The sequence below is a fragment of the Xenopus laevis genome, chromosome 1S (assembly GCF_017654675.1).
Source record: "Xenopus laevis strain J_2021 chromosome 1S, Xenopus_laevis_v10.1, whole genome shotgun sequence".
Lineage (NCBI taxonomy): Eukaryota > Metazoa > Chordata > Amphibia > Anura > Pipidae > Xenopus > Xenopus laevis.
The window spans coordinates 152,450,846-152,465,175 of NC_054372.1; the positions used below are offsets into that span (position 1 = coordinate 152,450,846).

Below are 14,330 nucleotides of genomic sequence, written 5' to 3' on the forward strand. Positions count from 1 at the left end.
ATCTCATGGGAAGCAGTTACAAAACCAAGAAAAACTGCCAGCAATTGAATGCATCTGTTATTGCTGCATTTCAGCCAGAAAAGAGGAGATGTTATGGAAAAATCAATAGTTACAAAATGGGAAGGCAGAGAAAACGTGCCCATTGTAGCAGGCAGTGTATGTGTGGATACATGTATATGTGTCGGTTGTATGTTGCTGGTGCTGCTGGGGATTACTCTGTTTTAGCCCCGCGCGTTTCTGGCTATATTAATTGGGGAGCAGACAGGTCTCACACAATCACTGTTCATTGGCTGCAGTCGCCTCGGGATGTTTGTCGCACAGGCGGCAGTGAGTGGGTTAAGCAGTAGGCAGTGCTGTGGGGCCTCGGAATCGAGTGCAGCTGAGTGAGTGGAGCCGCAGCGAGGAGATCTGGATAGAGATGTAACTGAAAGAGAGATGAGAAGAAGCGCCGATAAAGCGCACCACTGGCTGCTACAACTCCTCTCCCCGGCGGCTGCCCTTTCACTTACTACAGTCTCTCCTGCTCCAGAGACACTGCTGCCTGTTACTACTGTTACTACTGAGACGCCTCTGCTCCCTGTGTGGCACTGAGATTCTCTGCGATTTCCATAGAAAGCTCTGGGCAGACTTGCCGCTCGCACTGCCTCCCTTGCTCTCAAGCAGCTGCGTCTTCTTAAACCCTCTTGGAGCAAAAAGGCAAAGACATGGAAAGGGATTGCTGGTTCCCCACCGACTACTGGGCATTGCTGCTAAAGGCAAACTGCTAGAGACACAGGACAGGTAAGGGAGAGCTAACCTTTCTCCTCAGTACACTGCCAGACTAATTGAGCTCTTTAATCATTAATCACCAGGGGAAAAAAAGCCATTGAATCCTCCCTCGTAGTTAAAGGTTCTTCTCTAAATGAATGGAAGTAATTGCAGTAAGGTAGTTCTGCTCAATGGGAAAGTTGGAGAACCTTTCTAATGAATGTTTCAGACCCCTCAAAACCTCGTTCATCTTATAATTTATTTGGGGGGAGAATAACAGAGTTCCTTAGTTGTACAGATTCCCACTATACGCCCATAAGGCACATAATAATGCCTAGTACACTTATAATAACAATAAAGGGGAAGAAACTGCTGCAATATTATCTGTTTCCCTTACTCCCTGCTTGTTATATAAGGACATTATCCAACAATCAGCGACTGTTGAATTCAGGCTTTAGTACAGTGGAACCCAAATTCTCATGCCAGTTTGCTGGTGGTCATACTTGATGTCCTCTTGCCCTAATTGATGGGTATGGTGTTCTCATAGGTATTATTAGCAGAAAGTATATGCCTCTTTTTTTAGTACACAAGTTTAACTGAGAAACTCATGGCCTCCGTATCTCTTAACTACCCTAAATGATTCGAACAATGGAGTCCCTGAGTTGAATACAAAAAAAATGTATTTATAAAATGGAAACAGGGAAAAGTAATTGGTTAAAACCCACTAAAAATCGTGTGGTCAGTGGGTTGTTAATTTGTGACAGTCTCCCACTGAAAATCGTACGATCGGCAATACATGCAGAGATATTATCGGCAGGCGACAGAAATTTTCTAACCTGTCCGATCGACCAAACGACCGATCTCCGACGGACGAAAAATGTCGGGACTCTCCACACACGGTCCGAAAATCGTACGAATCCACGATTCGTACGATCGGATCTTTGCGTCTATGGCCAGCTTAATGCACAGATTCCTCTTTAATGCACGACTGCTTCCCATATATCCGGCATCCCCGATTCTGGATGGTTTCATTATTGGCAATGATTTCTCAGCAGTCAAGATGAATTTTAATGTACGTTTGTACTTGTGTGATTGGGGACCTCTGTGCCTGAATGTTAACTCTTTGTAAGTAATGTACAGAATACCAGAACTATGAAGAAAAAGTTCCGTAAATATTTTATTGCGGCAACCTTTGACTTGGGATTCCCAAAGCCTGCCATTTGTGGCCGCTTAATGTATAATACATTTGTTGGTAGCATTTTCTTACAAATTCTAAGGTCACCCTGTATATTTTTAAAGTTCAGAAGAAATACAATGAAATAACAGGAGGTTTCTTGATAACACCGCTACTTATAGGCATTAACTGATTAGCTGATTTGCTTTCAGTGTCAATTACAAAGCAGAATACAGTAGTGATACAACTGAAAGTTGTTGATCCCCCCCAGGAAAAAAGTAACACCCCATTTACTGTAAATATTGGGGTAGATCATTTCTTTTTGTAAATTTAAAAAACCCTTACTGGGACCCTATTAAAACTGTGCTACTCAGTAGCTGCAGCATCCCATATATGTGTTTATCTCTGTGCTTATTTGCTGTAAAGACGTGTAACAGAAATGTGCAAAAAGAAATCCCCATTCACAATGACAGTCCTGATGAAATTTGAGTGGCAAAAGTTCAAGATGGGGATACTACTTTGTTGCTGTAAGGAAATCTGTTTTACCTGGGATTGGGGGTGCTGTAAGTCGGCCGCGGGGACGCCCGCCACGCCGGCCGCGGGGACGCCCGCCTCGTGGTTCCACCATCTTGCCTCCTTAGGACGCGCGCGCCCGCGTCTCGTTTCCTTTATTTTGACGCGGACGCGCGCGCGTCGATCCTGACGCGTGTGCGTCGATTTTGGCGCGAAAACCTTGGCGTCCAAACAGGGTATAAATAGGCCACTTCCACTCCCAGCAAACTGCCCGTGATAGAACTTGTTTCTGGTGCTCTGTTCTGAAGCCTTGTGCTATTTTGCCTGTTTGAATCTGATTATCCGTGTTTGACCCAGCCTGTACCTTGACCATCCTGAATTCTGTATCCTGACCTGTGCCTGATATCCGACTACTCTTCTGCTTGTACCCTTCCTGCTTGATACCCGGTTTTGACCCTTGCCTGCCTGACGACCCTTGCTTTCTGCCTGCCACGACCCAGCCTGTCTGACGATCCTTCTGCCTTATCCTTGTCTGTTACCGTGATCCTCGGTCCCAAAGACTCTAGCTACCAGCCGTGCCCCATTGCCTGCCAGAACACTTGCTTGAACCTCTCGTAAGACCAGGTGGCACCCGATTAGGCTGAGGGCTCCTCCCGAAGCTCAAAGGTGGTCACACCACTGGTGAAGCTTAGCTCAGACCCAGGATTCGAGCACTTGTTCTGGTGTTGGGTGCCGGCCGTGACATTATCACGGGCCATGGAGGACGACGATCACACCGAAGCTGCTGCCGCTGCTCTACTTCCATCTTCTTCCGAGCTGTTGCTAACTACGCTGCTGGAACGCATGGAGGAGCAGGAGCAAAAGCAGAACTATCTACTCCAGGGGTTTCATAACCTAACACGCCAGCTGGAACCCTCGCAGCAGCCAGCCAGTTCTGTTCCTACTCCTTCAGTGGGTTCCCTGCCTGATAGGGGTGCTGTATTCAGACCTCAGGAACCCAAGATTGCATTTCCGGCCAAGTTTGGTGGGGACAGAACCCAGTTTTTTGTTTTTCAAGAGGCCTGTAAGCTGTACCTCAGCTTTTTCCCCCACTCATTTCCCTCTGACGAGGAAAAGGTCAGGTTTGTAATGACCCTATTAGTGGGTGACCCCCAAGTCTGGGCACTTAGATTGCCAGCCACCGACCCTGCCCGTTTCTCTTTAGATATTTTCTTCCGCTCTATGGCCATTCTTTACGATGACCCGGATCGCGCCTCTTCGGCCGATTCCGCTATTCGCAAACTACGCCAGGGTAAACGGGAGGTGGAAATTTACTGCACAGAGTTTCGTAGGTGGGCGGTGGAGACTGGCTGGAACGATGCAGCTCTAAGGAGCCAGTTTCGCATCGGTCTAGCCAAATCTGTCAAAGACAGCCTGGTCAATTACCCCCTATCTACCAGTCTGGATGACCTTATGTCTCTGGTTATCCAGGTAGATAGGAGACAGAGGGAAAATCGGGAGGAACAGGGTACTTCTTCTTTGTATAAGCATAATTTTAGTGCTAAGTTGTCAAACCCCTCTGTGTCTCAACCTCAGGAGGAGCCTATGCAGCTGGGCATCTTTCACCTCTCTCCTGAGGAAAAGGCACGGAGGCGGTCTCTTGGGTTGTGTTTGTATTGTGGGGAGAAGGGTCACTTCCTCAATCAATGTTCCAAGAGGCCGGGAAACGCTCTAGCCTAAATGGAGAAGGGGAGCTCCATTTGGGTGCAGGCGTTTCCTCTCCCCAATCTGCCTCCAAGGTCCTATTATCTGTTAAATTAACCTGGCCTACGGGCACTGTTAAATTGTCAGCCTTCATTGATTCTGGGGCGGAGGGTAATTTCTTGGACGCAGCATTCGCTGCTAAAAATAAAATTCCTTTGGTTGCCCTCAATCCTCCTTTGAGAATTCTGGCTGTCGATAAAAGACCCTTGGGATCAGGGGTGGTTTCCCAAAAGACCACAAATCTTTCCATGTGTGCAAATAATCTACACTGTGAGGAGATAGCTCTATACCTCATTGAGGGAGCTTCCTCTCCTCTTATTCTTGGTTTACCATGGCTCCAGAGGCATAACCCTCTGATAGACTGGGTTTCTAAGGGGGTGACTCAATGGGGTACAGGATGTAGTGGGGTTTGTTTTCCCTCTGTAGTAGCCACTACTTCTTTTGAGGGGTTACCCACAGCATATTCTGTTTTTTCTGATGTTTTCTCCAAAAAAGCAGCTGAGACCTTACCTCCGCATCGGCAGTATGACTGTCCTATTGATTTAGTTCCTGGGTCAATTCCTCCACGTGGTAGAACCTACCCTCTTTCATTGCCCGAAGCCCAGGCAATGAAAGAGTATATACAAGAAAATCTTGACAGGGGCTTCATTAGGCCCTCCTGTTCCCCTGCGGGGGCAGGGTTCTTTTTTGTGGGTAAGAAAGACGGTGGTTTACGCCCCTGTATTGATTACAGGGGGCTTAACAAAATCACTGTAAAAAATCGCTACCCCTTACCATTAATCTCCGAACTATTTGACCAGGTCAAGGATGCTAAGATCTTCTCCAAGCTTGACTTGAGGGGTGCCTATAACCTCATTCGGATCAGGGAGGGGGATGAGTGGAAAACGGCTTTTAATACTAGGGATGGCCACTACGAGTACCTTGTTATGCCGTTTGGTCTATGTAACGCCCCAGCAGTGTTTCAGGAGTTTGTCAATGACATCTTTCGGGACCTGCTGGGGATATACGTAGTGGTCTACCTAGATGACATCCTCATCTTCTCTGCCAATCTGTCTGATCATCGTCTTCATGTTTGTGAGGTATTGCGTAGGCTTAGTGCTAATAACCTGTATGCAAAATTGGAAAAATGTATTTTTGAGGTTGCTTCCGTACAGTTCTTGGGATTTAATATTTCTTCCAAGGGTCTCGAAATGGATCCAGACAAAGTAAGAGCTGTCCTGGAGTGGACCCAACCATATTCTTTACGTGCAACCCAAAGGTTCCTAGGTTTTGCCAACTATTATAGGCAATTCATTAAAAATTTTTCACTTATTGTGGCTCCTATCACAAATCTTACTAAAAAAGGTGCTGACCCCAGTATGTGGCCTCCGGAAGCTATCCAAGCTTTCGAGTTCCTCAAAAGGGAGTTTAGTTCTGCCCCAATCCTCCGCCATCCCGATACAACACTACCTTTTATAGTTGAGGTAGATGCTTCTGAGGTGGGAGCAGGGGCAATTCTCTCTCAAAGGCACCCGACTACTAATAGGTTACATCCCTGTGCATTTTTCTCTAGAAAATTTCTTCCTGCAGAGGCAAATTATGACATAGGGAATAGAGAACTATTAGCTGTCAAGTGGGCCTTTGAAGAATGGCGGCATCTATTAGAAGGGGCTAAACACCAGGTTACGGTCTACACTGACCATAAAAATCTGTTGTATATTGAGTCAGCAAAGCGTCTAAATCCCAGACAGGCAAGGTGGGCTTTGTTCTTTTCTAGGTTTAACTTTACCTTGACGTTTAGGCCTGGTACAAAGAACGTCAAGGCAGATGCTCTTTCCAGAAGCTTTGACTCAATATATTCTGAAACTGATGACTGTAGTACAATTATTCCGGGTGAAGTCATTGTGGCTACTTTGGAATCTGACCTCTCTTCTTTGTTATCCCCTGTTCAGACAGACGCTCCCTCTAACACTCCTGTTGGGAGATTTTTTGTTCCTGAAGATCTTAGAGAACAGGTTCTAAGAGAGGTTCATGATTCCAAGATGGCAGGACATCCTGGTGTAAGTAAAACTATTTCATTACTTACTCGAAGTGCTTGGTGGCCGACCTGTAAACAAGATGTTAAATCTTTTGTGGATTCTTGTCCTGTCTGCCAACGCTCCAAGACTTCTAGAAATTTGTCCCAAGGGTTACTGATTCCCCTCCCTATTCCTGAAAGACCATGGACCCATCTTTCTATGGATTTTATTGTGGAGTTGCCTGTGTCCCAGGGGAAAACAGTAATTTGGGTGGTGGTGGATAGATTCAGTAAGATGGGTCATTTTATTGCTCTTCCCCACCTCCCATCTGCCAAAACTTTGTCCGAACTTTTTATTCAACATATATTTAAGTTGCATGGGTTTCCCAGTAATATTGTTTCAGACAGAGGTGTTCAATTTATCTCTAAGTTCTGGCGCGCATTTTGCTCGTTAGTGGGGATCGATCTTTCTTTTTCAACCGCCTATCACCCACAAACCAATGGGCAAACCGAAAGAGTGAACCAGTCTTTAGAGCAATTTTTAAGATGTTTTGTGTCCGAAAATCAATCTTCCTGGGCAGAACTGTTACCCTGGGCAGAATTTGCCTACAACAACGCTACCCACTCCTCCACTGGGGAGTCTCCATTTTTTGTTGTTAATGGGTTACACCCAAAAGCCTTTTCCTTCTCTAATTCTGGTTCTTCTGTCCCTTCCGCTAATTCCTCTGTCGAACAATTTTCCTTGATTTGGTCCCAGGTACATGATTCCTTGTCTACTGCTACTTCTGCTCAGAAAAAGGCTGCTGATAAAAGACGTAGAGAAGCACCCCAGTATAAAGTGGGAGACTTGGTGTGGCTCTCTACCAAAAACATCAAGCTAAAGGTTCCTTCCCTTAAGCTGGGTCCCCGTTTCATTGGTCCTTACCCCATCACTACTGTTATCAACCCTTCGTCTGTTCGCCTTAAATTGCCTGTTAATTTCAAGATTTCTGATTCTTTTCATGTTTCTTTACTTAAACCTGCCGCTAATACTCGCCTTACTTCTGTTCCCCCTCCAGTGCAAGTTGACGGTCAGCCTGAATTTGAGATCCAGGAGTTCCTTGATTCCCGAATGGTACGTAACAAACTCCAGTACCTCACTAGGTGGAAAGGATTCGGTCCTGAGGAGAACTCCTGGGTCTCAGTTGATGACATCAAGGCTGATCGTCTTAGGAAGCAGTTCCATTTAAAGTTTCCTGGGAAGCCTGGGGGTCCGGTGTCCCCCCCTAGAGAGGGGGGTAATGTAAGGAAATCTGTTTTACCTGGGATTGGGGGTGCTGTAAGTCGGCCGCGGGGACGCCCGCCACGCCGGCCGCGGGGACGCCCGCCTCGTGGTTCCACCATCTTGCCTCCTTAGGACGCGCGCGCCCGCGTCTCGTTTCCTTTATTTTGACGCGGACGCGCGCGCGTCGATCCTGACGCGTGTGCGTCGATTTTGGCGCGAAAACCTTGGCGTCCAAACAGGGTATAAATAGGCCACTTCCACTCCCAGCAAACTGCCCGTGATAGAACTTGTTTCTGGTGCTCTGTTCTGAAGCCTTGTGCTATTTTGCCTGTTTGAATCTGATTATCCGTGTTTGACCCAGCCTGTACCTTGACCATCCTGAATTCTGTATCCTGACCTGTGCCTGATATCCGACTACTCTTCTGCTTGTACCCTTCCTGCTTGATACCCGGTTTTGACCCTTGCCTGCCTGACGACCCTTGCTTTCTGCCTGCCACGACCCAGCCTGTCTGACGATCCTTCTGCCTTATCCTTGTCTGTTACCGTGATCCTCGGTCCCAAAGACTCTAGCTACCAGCCGTGCCCCATTGCCTGCCAGAACACTTGCTTGAACCTCTCGTAAGACCAGGTGGCACCCGATTAGGCTGAGGGCTCCTCCCGAAGCTCAAAGGTGGTCACACCACTGGTGAAGCTTAGCTCAGACCCAGGATTCGAGCACTTGTTCTGGTGTTGGGTGCCGGCCGTGACAGTTGCATGTTGGCCCTGAGCCCACAAGACAAATCCCCAGTTTGCTGAAATGGTTAAGTCTGTGTGTCGCTATCTAGTTGGCAGGCTGTGGGCGCTAGAATGGTTTAAGTATCCAACTCACCTAAATCAAGTGTAAGTAGCTGTCCTGGTGGGAATATAAGTAGATTATGGAAATGATATGACATGAATTATAGATGATTTGCCATAATATGACAGGCTGTAGTTGTGTTGTTCCGAATACGTTAACAAGTCTTTTCCATATATCTGTCCCTCTTGTTTGTGTCAGTTTAATGTAGTTATCAAATATCATCTATTTTTAATGAATTCGTATTATGTTTCAAAATAAATATTGTGCAGGTGATCTGCTTTGTCATGGTGTAGAAATGTAAACTAGAAGAGAAATGCCTGCATTCCGTAGCTTGGCTTAGCTTTGAAGGCCTCTGTATAATATTGATCTGGCAGTAATGAGGTTAAAAATGACACATTGGCATTCCTCTCTCAAAACAACAGTTGCTGTTGCCGAGATTCTGGAAAGCTGTGCAAAACTCTCTGGCACTGAGACAGTTAATTCAATTTTCAGCCCGCTCCGGCAGGTTCTGAGCTGCTTTGTGCAAGAATATCTCTTCACAGCTCAAACCGTGATCATTAAAATATTTTATTAACTGACAGTTGTCAGAATGTCAGTGTGATTTATCCTTCCCTTCCCTCTGTTGCCATTCATCAGTGCCATGGTAAAATGTGATTCAGAAGATATTGCCAAGAGGTTTTTTTTCTGGTTGTTTATACATTAGGGATATGGGTATTTTGGGGTTCTCTGACTGTTGAACTAGAATTTACAGCAACTAAAGGAAGAGAGTGGGACACGCAGATGGTGAGATGTTGGACTTGACACAGATCAATGATACTGTAGCGATAATAGTAATTCTGTAACTGCTTATATTTGTTTCATTTTTGTGAAGTTGCACAGAGGCTTTTCTAGGTATAACCCTTCTAACCCCTTTCAGTCTGAGGCACAGGGAGATGAAGGGGCTTCTTGAAGGTCACGGAGTTGCAGCAATCAAACTCAGGCTTCCTGCAGCCCCAAACAACTCATATTTCTATTGATGTAAAACATACTGTGAGTTAAATTGCATCAAATTATAGTAGTATTGTCACTGCAAATGAGGTTCTCATGTATAGCATGAAATACCACCTGGGGAAAAAAATCAGTTTTGCTTTTCAGCTTCCATATATGAGCTTAAACACAATATGCCTTTATTACTGTTTTTGAAGGTAGCTTACCTAAAACTCAGGGAACACTATACAACAGTTCAAGATCAGTAGAGGGAAGGTCAGAAGAGGCCCCGGGGTGTTTCTGGCAGCCTGTGGCATAACTATGAAATGTACAGCTTCAGAACCATGTCTAGACTATTTCCCTTGGCTCTCCAGACCCACGGGGGGCTCTTGTCCTGAAAGCATCCTTCTGTGTAGAAGTATTATTTTGTAAGGTGAATCCAACTGATTATACATATATACATAAGGGATTTCTAACCTGCATCCCCCACAGCTATTGCTAAAGCACTGTAGGCCAGACCTTAAAGGGATACTGTCATGGGAAAAAATTTTTTTTCAAAATGAATCAGTTAATAGTGCTACTCCAGCACAATTCTGCACTGAAATCCATTTCTCAAAAGAGCAAACAGATTTTTTTATATTCAATTTTGAAATCTGACATGGGGCTAGACATTTTGTCAATTTCCCAGCTGCCCATGTCATGTGACTTGTGCCTGCACTTCAGGAGAGAAATGCTTTCTGGCAGGTTGCTGTTTTTCCTTCTCAATGTAACTGAATGTGTCTCAGTGGGACATGGGTTTTTACTATTGAGTGTTGTTCTTAGATCTACCAGGCCGCTGTTATCTTGTGTTAGGGAGCTGCTATCTGGTTACCTTCCCATTGTTCTTTTGTTTGGCTGCTGGGGGGGAAAAGGGAGGGGGGTGATATCACTCTAACTTGCAGTACAGCAGTAAAGAGTGATTGAAGTTTATCAGAGCACAAGTCACATGACTTGGGGCAGCTGGGAAATTGACAAAATGTCTAGCCCCATGTCAGATTTCAAAATTAAATATAAAAAATCTGTTTGCTCTTTTGAGAAATGGATTTCAGTTCAGAATTCTGCTGAAGCAGCACTATTAACTGATTCATTTTGAAAAAATTTTTTTTTCCCATGACAGTATCCCTTTAAAGAGATACTGAAACCAGAAATTAAACTCTTTTTTACATCTGTCATAATATTGCCTTTGAAAGCTACTTATAACTTTGACATAAAGTATTTGCACAATGCTTTTACAGTACCTGCCCGATGCCCCATGTTCCTGAATGAGGGGGCTGCCATATTTGAGCAGCAGGAGTCCGTTAGCATTAGAATCTCTAACTGACAGACTGAGAAGGGACAGTCAGGTTGGCAAAACAGTCAGGTTTAGAAACTTCAACTAACAATTACTTACAAAAACAAACCTCTCCGCAAAAATGATCAACATGACCTATAGGTAACTTTTAATGCACATTCATATATTAAAAAATAGTTTTTTAGTGTCAGTATCACTTTAAGAGCTAAAGTAGCTGTATCTAAGGTTGTATCTAGGTTTTACTGCATTTCCATAGAACCTATTCCTTTATCCCTACACCGTTTTCCAAATATGTACATCAATATTCCAATTAGAATCAGCCCTCAATGTATCTAATAGAATGACAAAGCTTTGTTTAAATGTAACACCTAATGCACATGTGAGTTGACAGTGATTCTGACATGCCTAGTTAGACTCTGTTCCATTTATCTGACTAGTCAAACCATCACACTGCAATAAAGTGTCAGGGGAGATGCTGGATGCCACAACTTTAATGCTATCCGCGTGGTTGCACGTTCAATCGCATTCCGTTCCTGACTCATATAGGGAAATTGATTTCCATATAACCTGCTGGATCCAGTTTTCTTTTATTATATTCTATAGTTCTTTTCAAAATCACATCTGATACTTATGCAGTAGGTGGGCAGACGCAGATGTTCCCGGGGCCTATGGCTGCATATTTAAAAGGAAAAACCTTTGAAACAACCATAAGGCCAGATTGGCTGCAGTCACATTTTGACAAATATCATTTAGTTTGGATCTATGCACATAGCGGCTTTCATACAGTGTAAATGCCCTTGTCTAGGCTGGGTTGTGTGTTTGTATTCTTTATTACTTTATTTCCAAATGTTTTTATTGTGTTGTTTTTCTGTATTTATATTCCTATTTTTTTAAATAGTTTTTCCTCTGATTCTGCAGTATTTATAACAAATACCAGGGTATAACTAGAGCAGAGTAGCTAGAGCAGTAGAGTTGCTTGGGCAATTGAGGCTTTCTTGGGACACCAGTAACCCAAACCTTTACATGGTTATTGGCAATATTGCTATTGTGCGTGAGCCAGACCCCCTCTAGGACCCCTGTGCTACTGCTCTGCTACTATCTCAATCGTGATTCCCCTGGGCCCATGTGGGAAAAGTTATTTTAGAAATATGAATAGGTTAGCATTTGCACTTGCAGAAAACATTCATAGGAATTGTTTCATAATTCTAAACATTTTCTTTAAAGGAGAAGGAAAGAATTTATACTCTTGGGGGTGCCAAATGTTAGGCACCCCCAAGTGATTGTATTGACTTACCTGAAACCCCTGGCCAGTGCTCCAGGCAGAAAACTGCACCAGCTCAGGGTTATACCAGTGAGCACTACAAAGTGATCCTCTTCCGTCTTCCTCTTTCTGTGCTACTGCTCTGAAGAACGAAGACGCTGGAAGAGGATCGCTCCGTGGTGCTAACTGGAATAACCCCAGGCCGGTGCAGCTTTCTGCTGATAGGAGCACTGGCCTGGGGTTTCAGGTAAGTCTATACAATCACTTGGGGGTGCCTAACATTTGGCACCCCCAAGTGTACAAAGCCTTTCCTTCTCCTTTAAGGAGAAATGGGGGAAACCATTGAGGTAGGACACATATATTCCTATTCCTATACCTTGTTGTTCTATTACTCTTTGTTCTTATAAAGGTGCAGGAACTCCAACTAAGTTCTGAATTCTATGTCATCGCTAGCGCCCTGTGAGTTCAGTAAAATGTGTATCGGTCTTGCACCTTTTTATGACTCTCCAGCATTTTGCTTACACCGGGCTGTAGTGAGCAAAATAATATCAAGCATAATGCTTGTTAAGCCTCATTTACATTAAATATTTATTCTCTTGATCTTTTAAATGGTTCCTTCTTTATGTGAGCCTATTATCTGCTACCTTTATGTTTTATGTCAGTTAAGGCAAAGCACTGATCAGGTGGGAGTTTGAACCAGTTTTGTATTGTTCTTTCTTTTTTTTATAATACATGGTGTCCCAGTCTCTAATAGATGTTTACTCCAGATATCATATCACTTTCTACATTTTGTGACAATATTTAAATGCTAGTGTTACTTTACCAAAGTCTATAGAAGATATTTCTTTTACTATGACAGAGGAAGCTGCTATTATAGTAGGGAAAAGCTACTACCTTCTGTAACTCAATTCATCTGGAAAGAATGAGCATTGTCCATATCGTATTGGAAAATTCACAGTGAAATATCTAATAATGAAATGGTTGTATTTTCTCTTGAAAATGATTGACTTGAACCTATAATGTGTGAATATGTACATATTAATAAGTTGCTACATCTTGTGCAAACACCCGTGAATAATACTGCACCTATAAATCAAGTGCCTTGCCTGGGTTTTTCTAAGTTTTCTAAGGTTTTATGGCTGCATTCAAGTTCTTTTGTAGGGTTATCATTGGCTTTCAAATGATTCTAGAATAATTTGGGAGAAAATAGCTCAGATTTTAAAGAGCAGAATGAGAGCTGCAGATTACTGTTCTGGTTTTATATAACCTAGTATGAAAAAAAATAAAGACATCCTGTATGTGTTACTTTAGTTAGAACTAAAGTACATATTGCATCTATGTAGATCCAAAACCTTGAAGAACTAAAGCCAAAACAAATCAATATGTCTTGAAATCATGTATTTTAGCATTTTATATGAACTTACTACAGCAGCACAGAGGTTCAGAAGCCTTGTAAAGGTAATGGGTCAGGCTTTCCAAATTATTCACAGCAGCTTGCAGTCTTGTGCATTGTTTTGGAATGGTGACACTGCACATGCTTAGTGCGCACTGGGTAGCTGTAGATAAGTGAGCTTAGGAGTTATTGGACATCATCAAGTGTAAAATGTAGCAAGATACATAATTAATCTTGTAGTCTAGCTTTCACATTATAGGCTGGTTAGTAATTAATACAGATAATTACTACATGGCAGTACAGAAACCAGTACAACTTGCATCAGCATTTATTAATCAGCCCTGTAGCTTCAGCTTGTATTACAAACAAACCTAATTTTCTGATTGGTTATTTGCAACAACCCCTAAGCTTAGCTTCTTATCAGTTGCTCAGAGCCCACTGAGCATGTGAGTGACACATTTACAAGATGGTGACCCCCCCTGTGACAAGTTTGAAGTCCTGAATCACTGGTGCTATTGAGAAGCTGAAACTTTGGGCTGGTGCAATAAGTTCAGTAAATAAAAAATGGCATTTTTAGCAGTAGCGTCACTAGAGGGGGGCGGGCCCTGGTGCGTGACGCGCAGCCGGGCAACGCCCCCCTCCCTACAGCCGCATTTGTCAGTGGCGCACGGGCTGATGTGGGGCCCTGGCCACCTGCTCCCGCGGTAGTTCCGCCACTGATTTTTAGCTATATTCATTTTAAGAGTTTAGTTCTGCTTTAAAGCTGAATCATTGTAATTTGTTTAGTGGACTGTTTTACCATTTTACAGTTTGTCCTGGTACAGGTGTTGGGGGGTGTTATTATGAGGCTAGTTCTATGATCACAGATAATTTTAATAGATATAGGCTCATAATTATTGGAAATTGGTAATTATATTTTTCATATATAGCATGTAACTAGTGTTATCAATCAGAGCAAGGTCTGACATAACATTTTGACCACTGTAATGCAGTTGATTTGGAAATATTCAACCAGCAGCAGATAGTAGATAGATCGATCAATTTTCCTTCAATCACAAATTGCCTAGAAAGCCTATGGGGGCCTTCCCCATATGCTAACATTAGTGCT

General features: G+C 43.6%; 1 protein-coding gene across 1 annotated transcript in view; it reads left to right on the forward strand.

The window, feature by feature from the left end:
- The first annotated feature begins 203 nt into the window (after positions 1 to 203).
- LOC108707176 (WSC domain-containing protein 2) overlaps positions 204 to 14,330 on the forward strand; it is a 178,268-nt gene continuing 164,141 nt past the window's right edge. The window contains exon 1 of the mRNA XM_018244231.2: positions 204 to 780. The gene's annotated coding sequence lies outside the window, so the exon portion shown is untranslated. The remainder of the gene's footprint in view (positions 781 to 14,330) is intronic.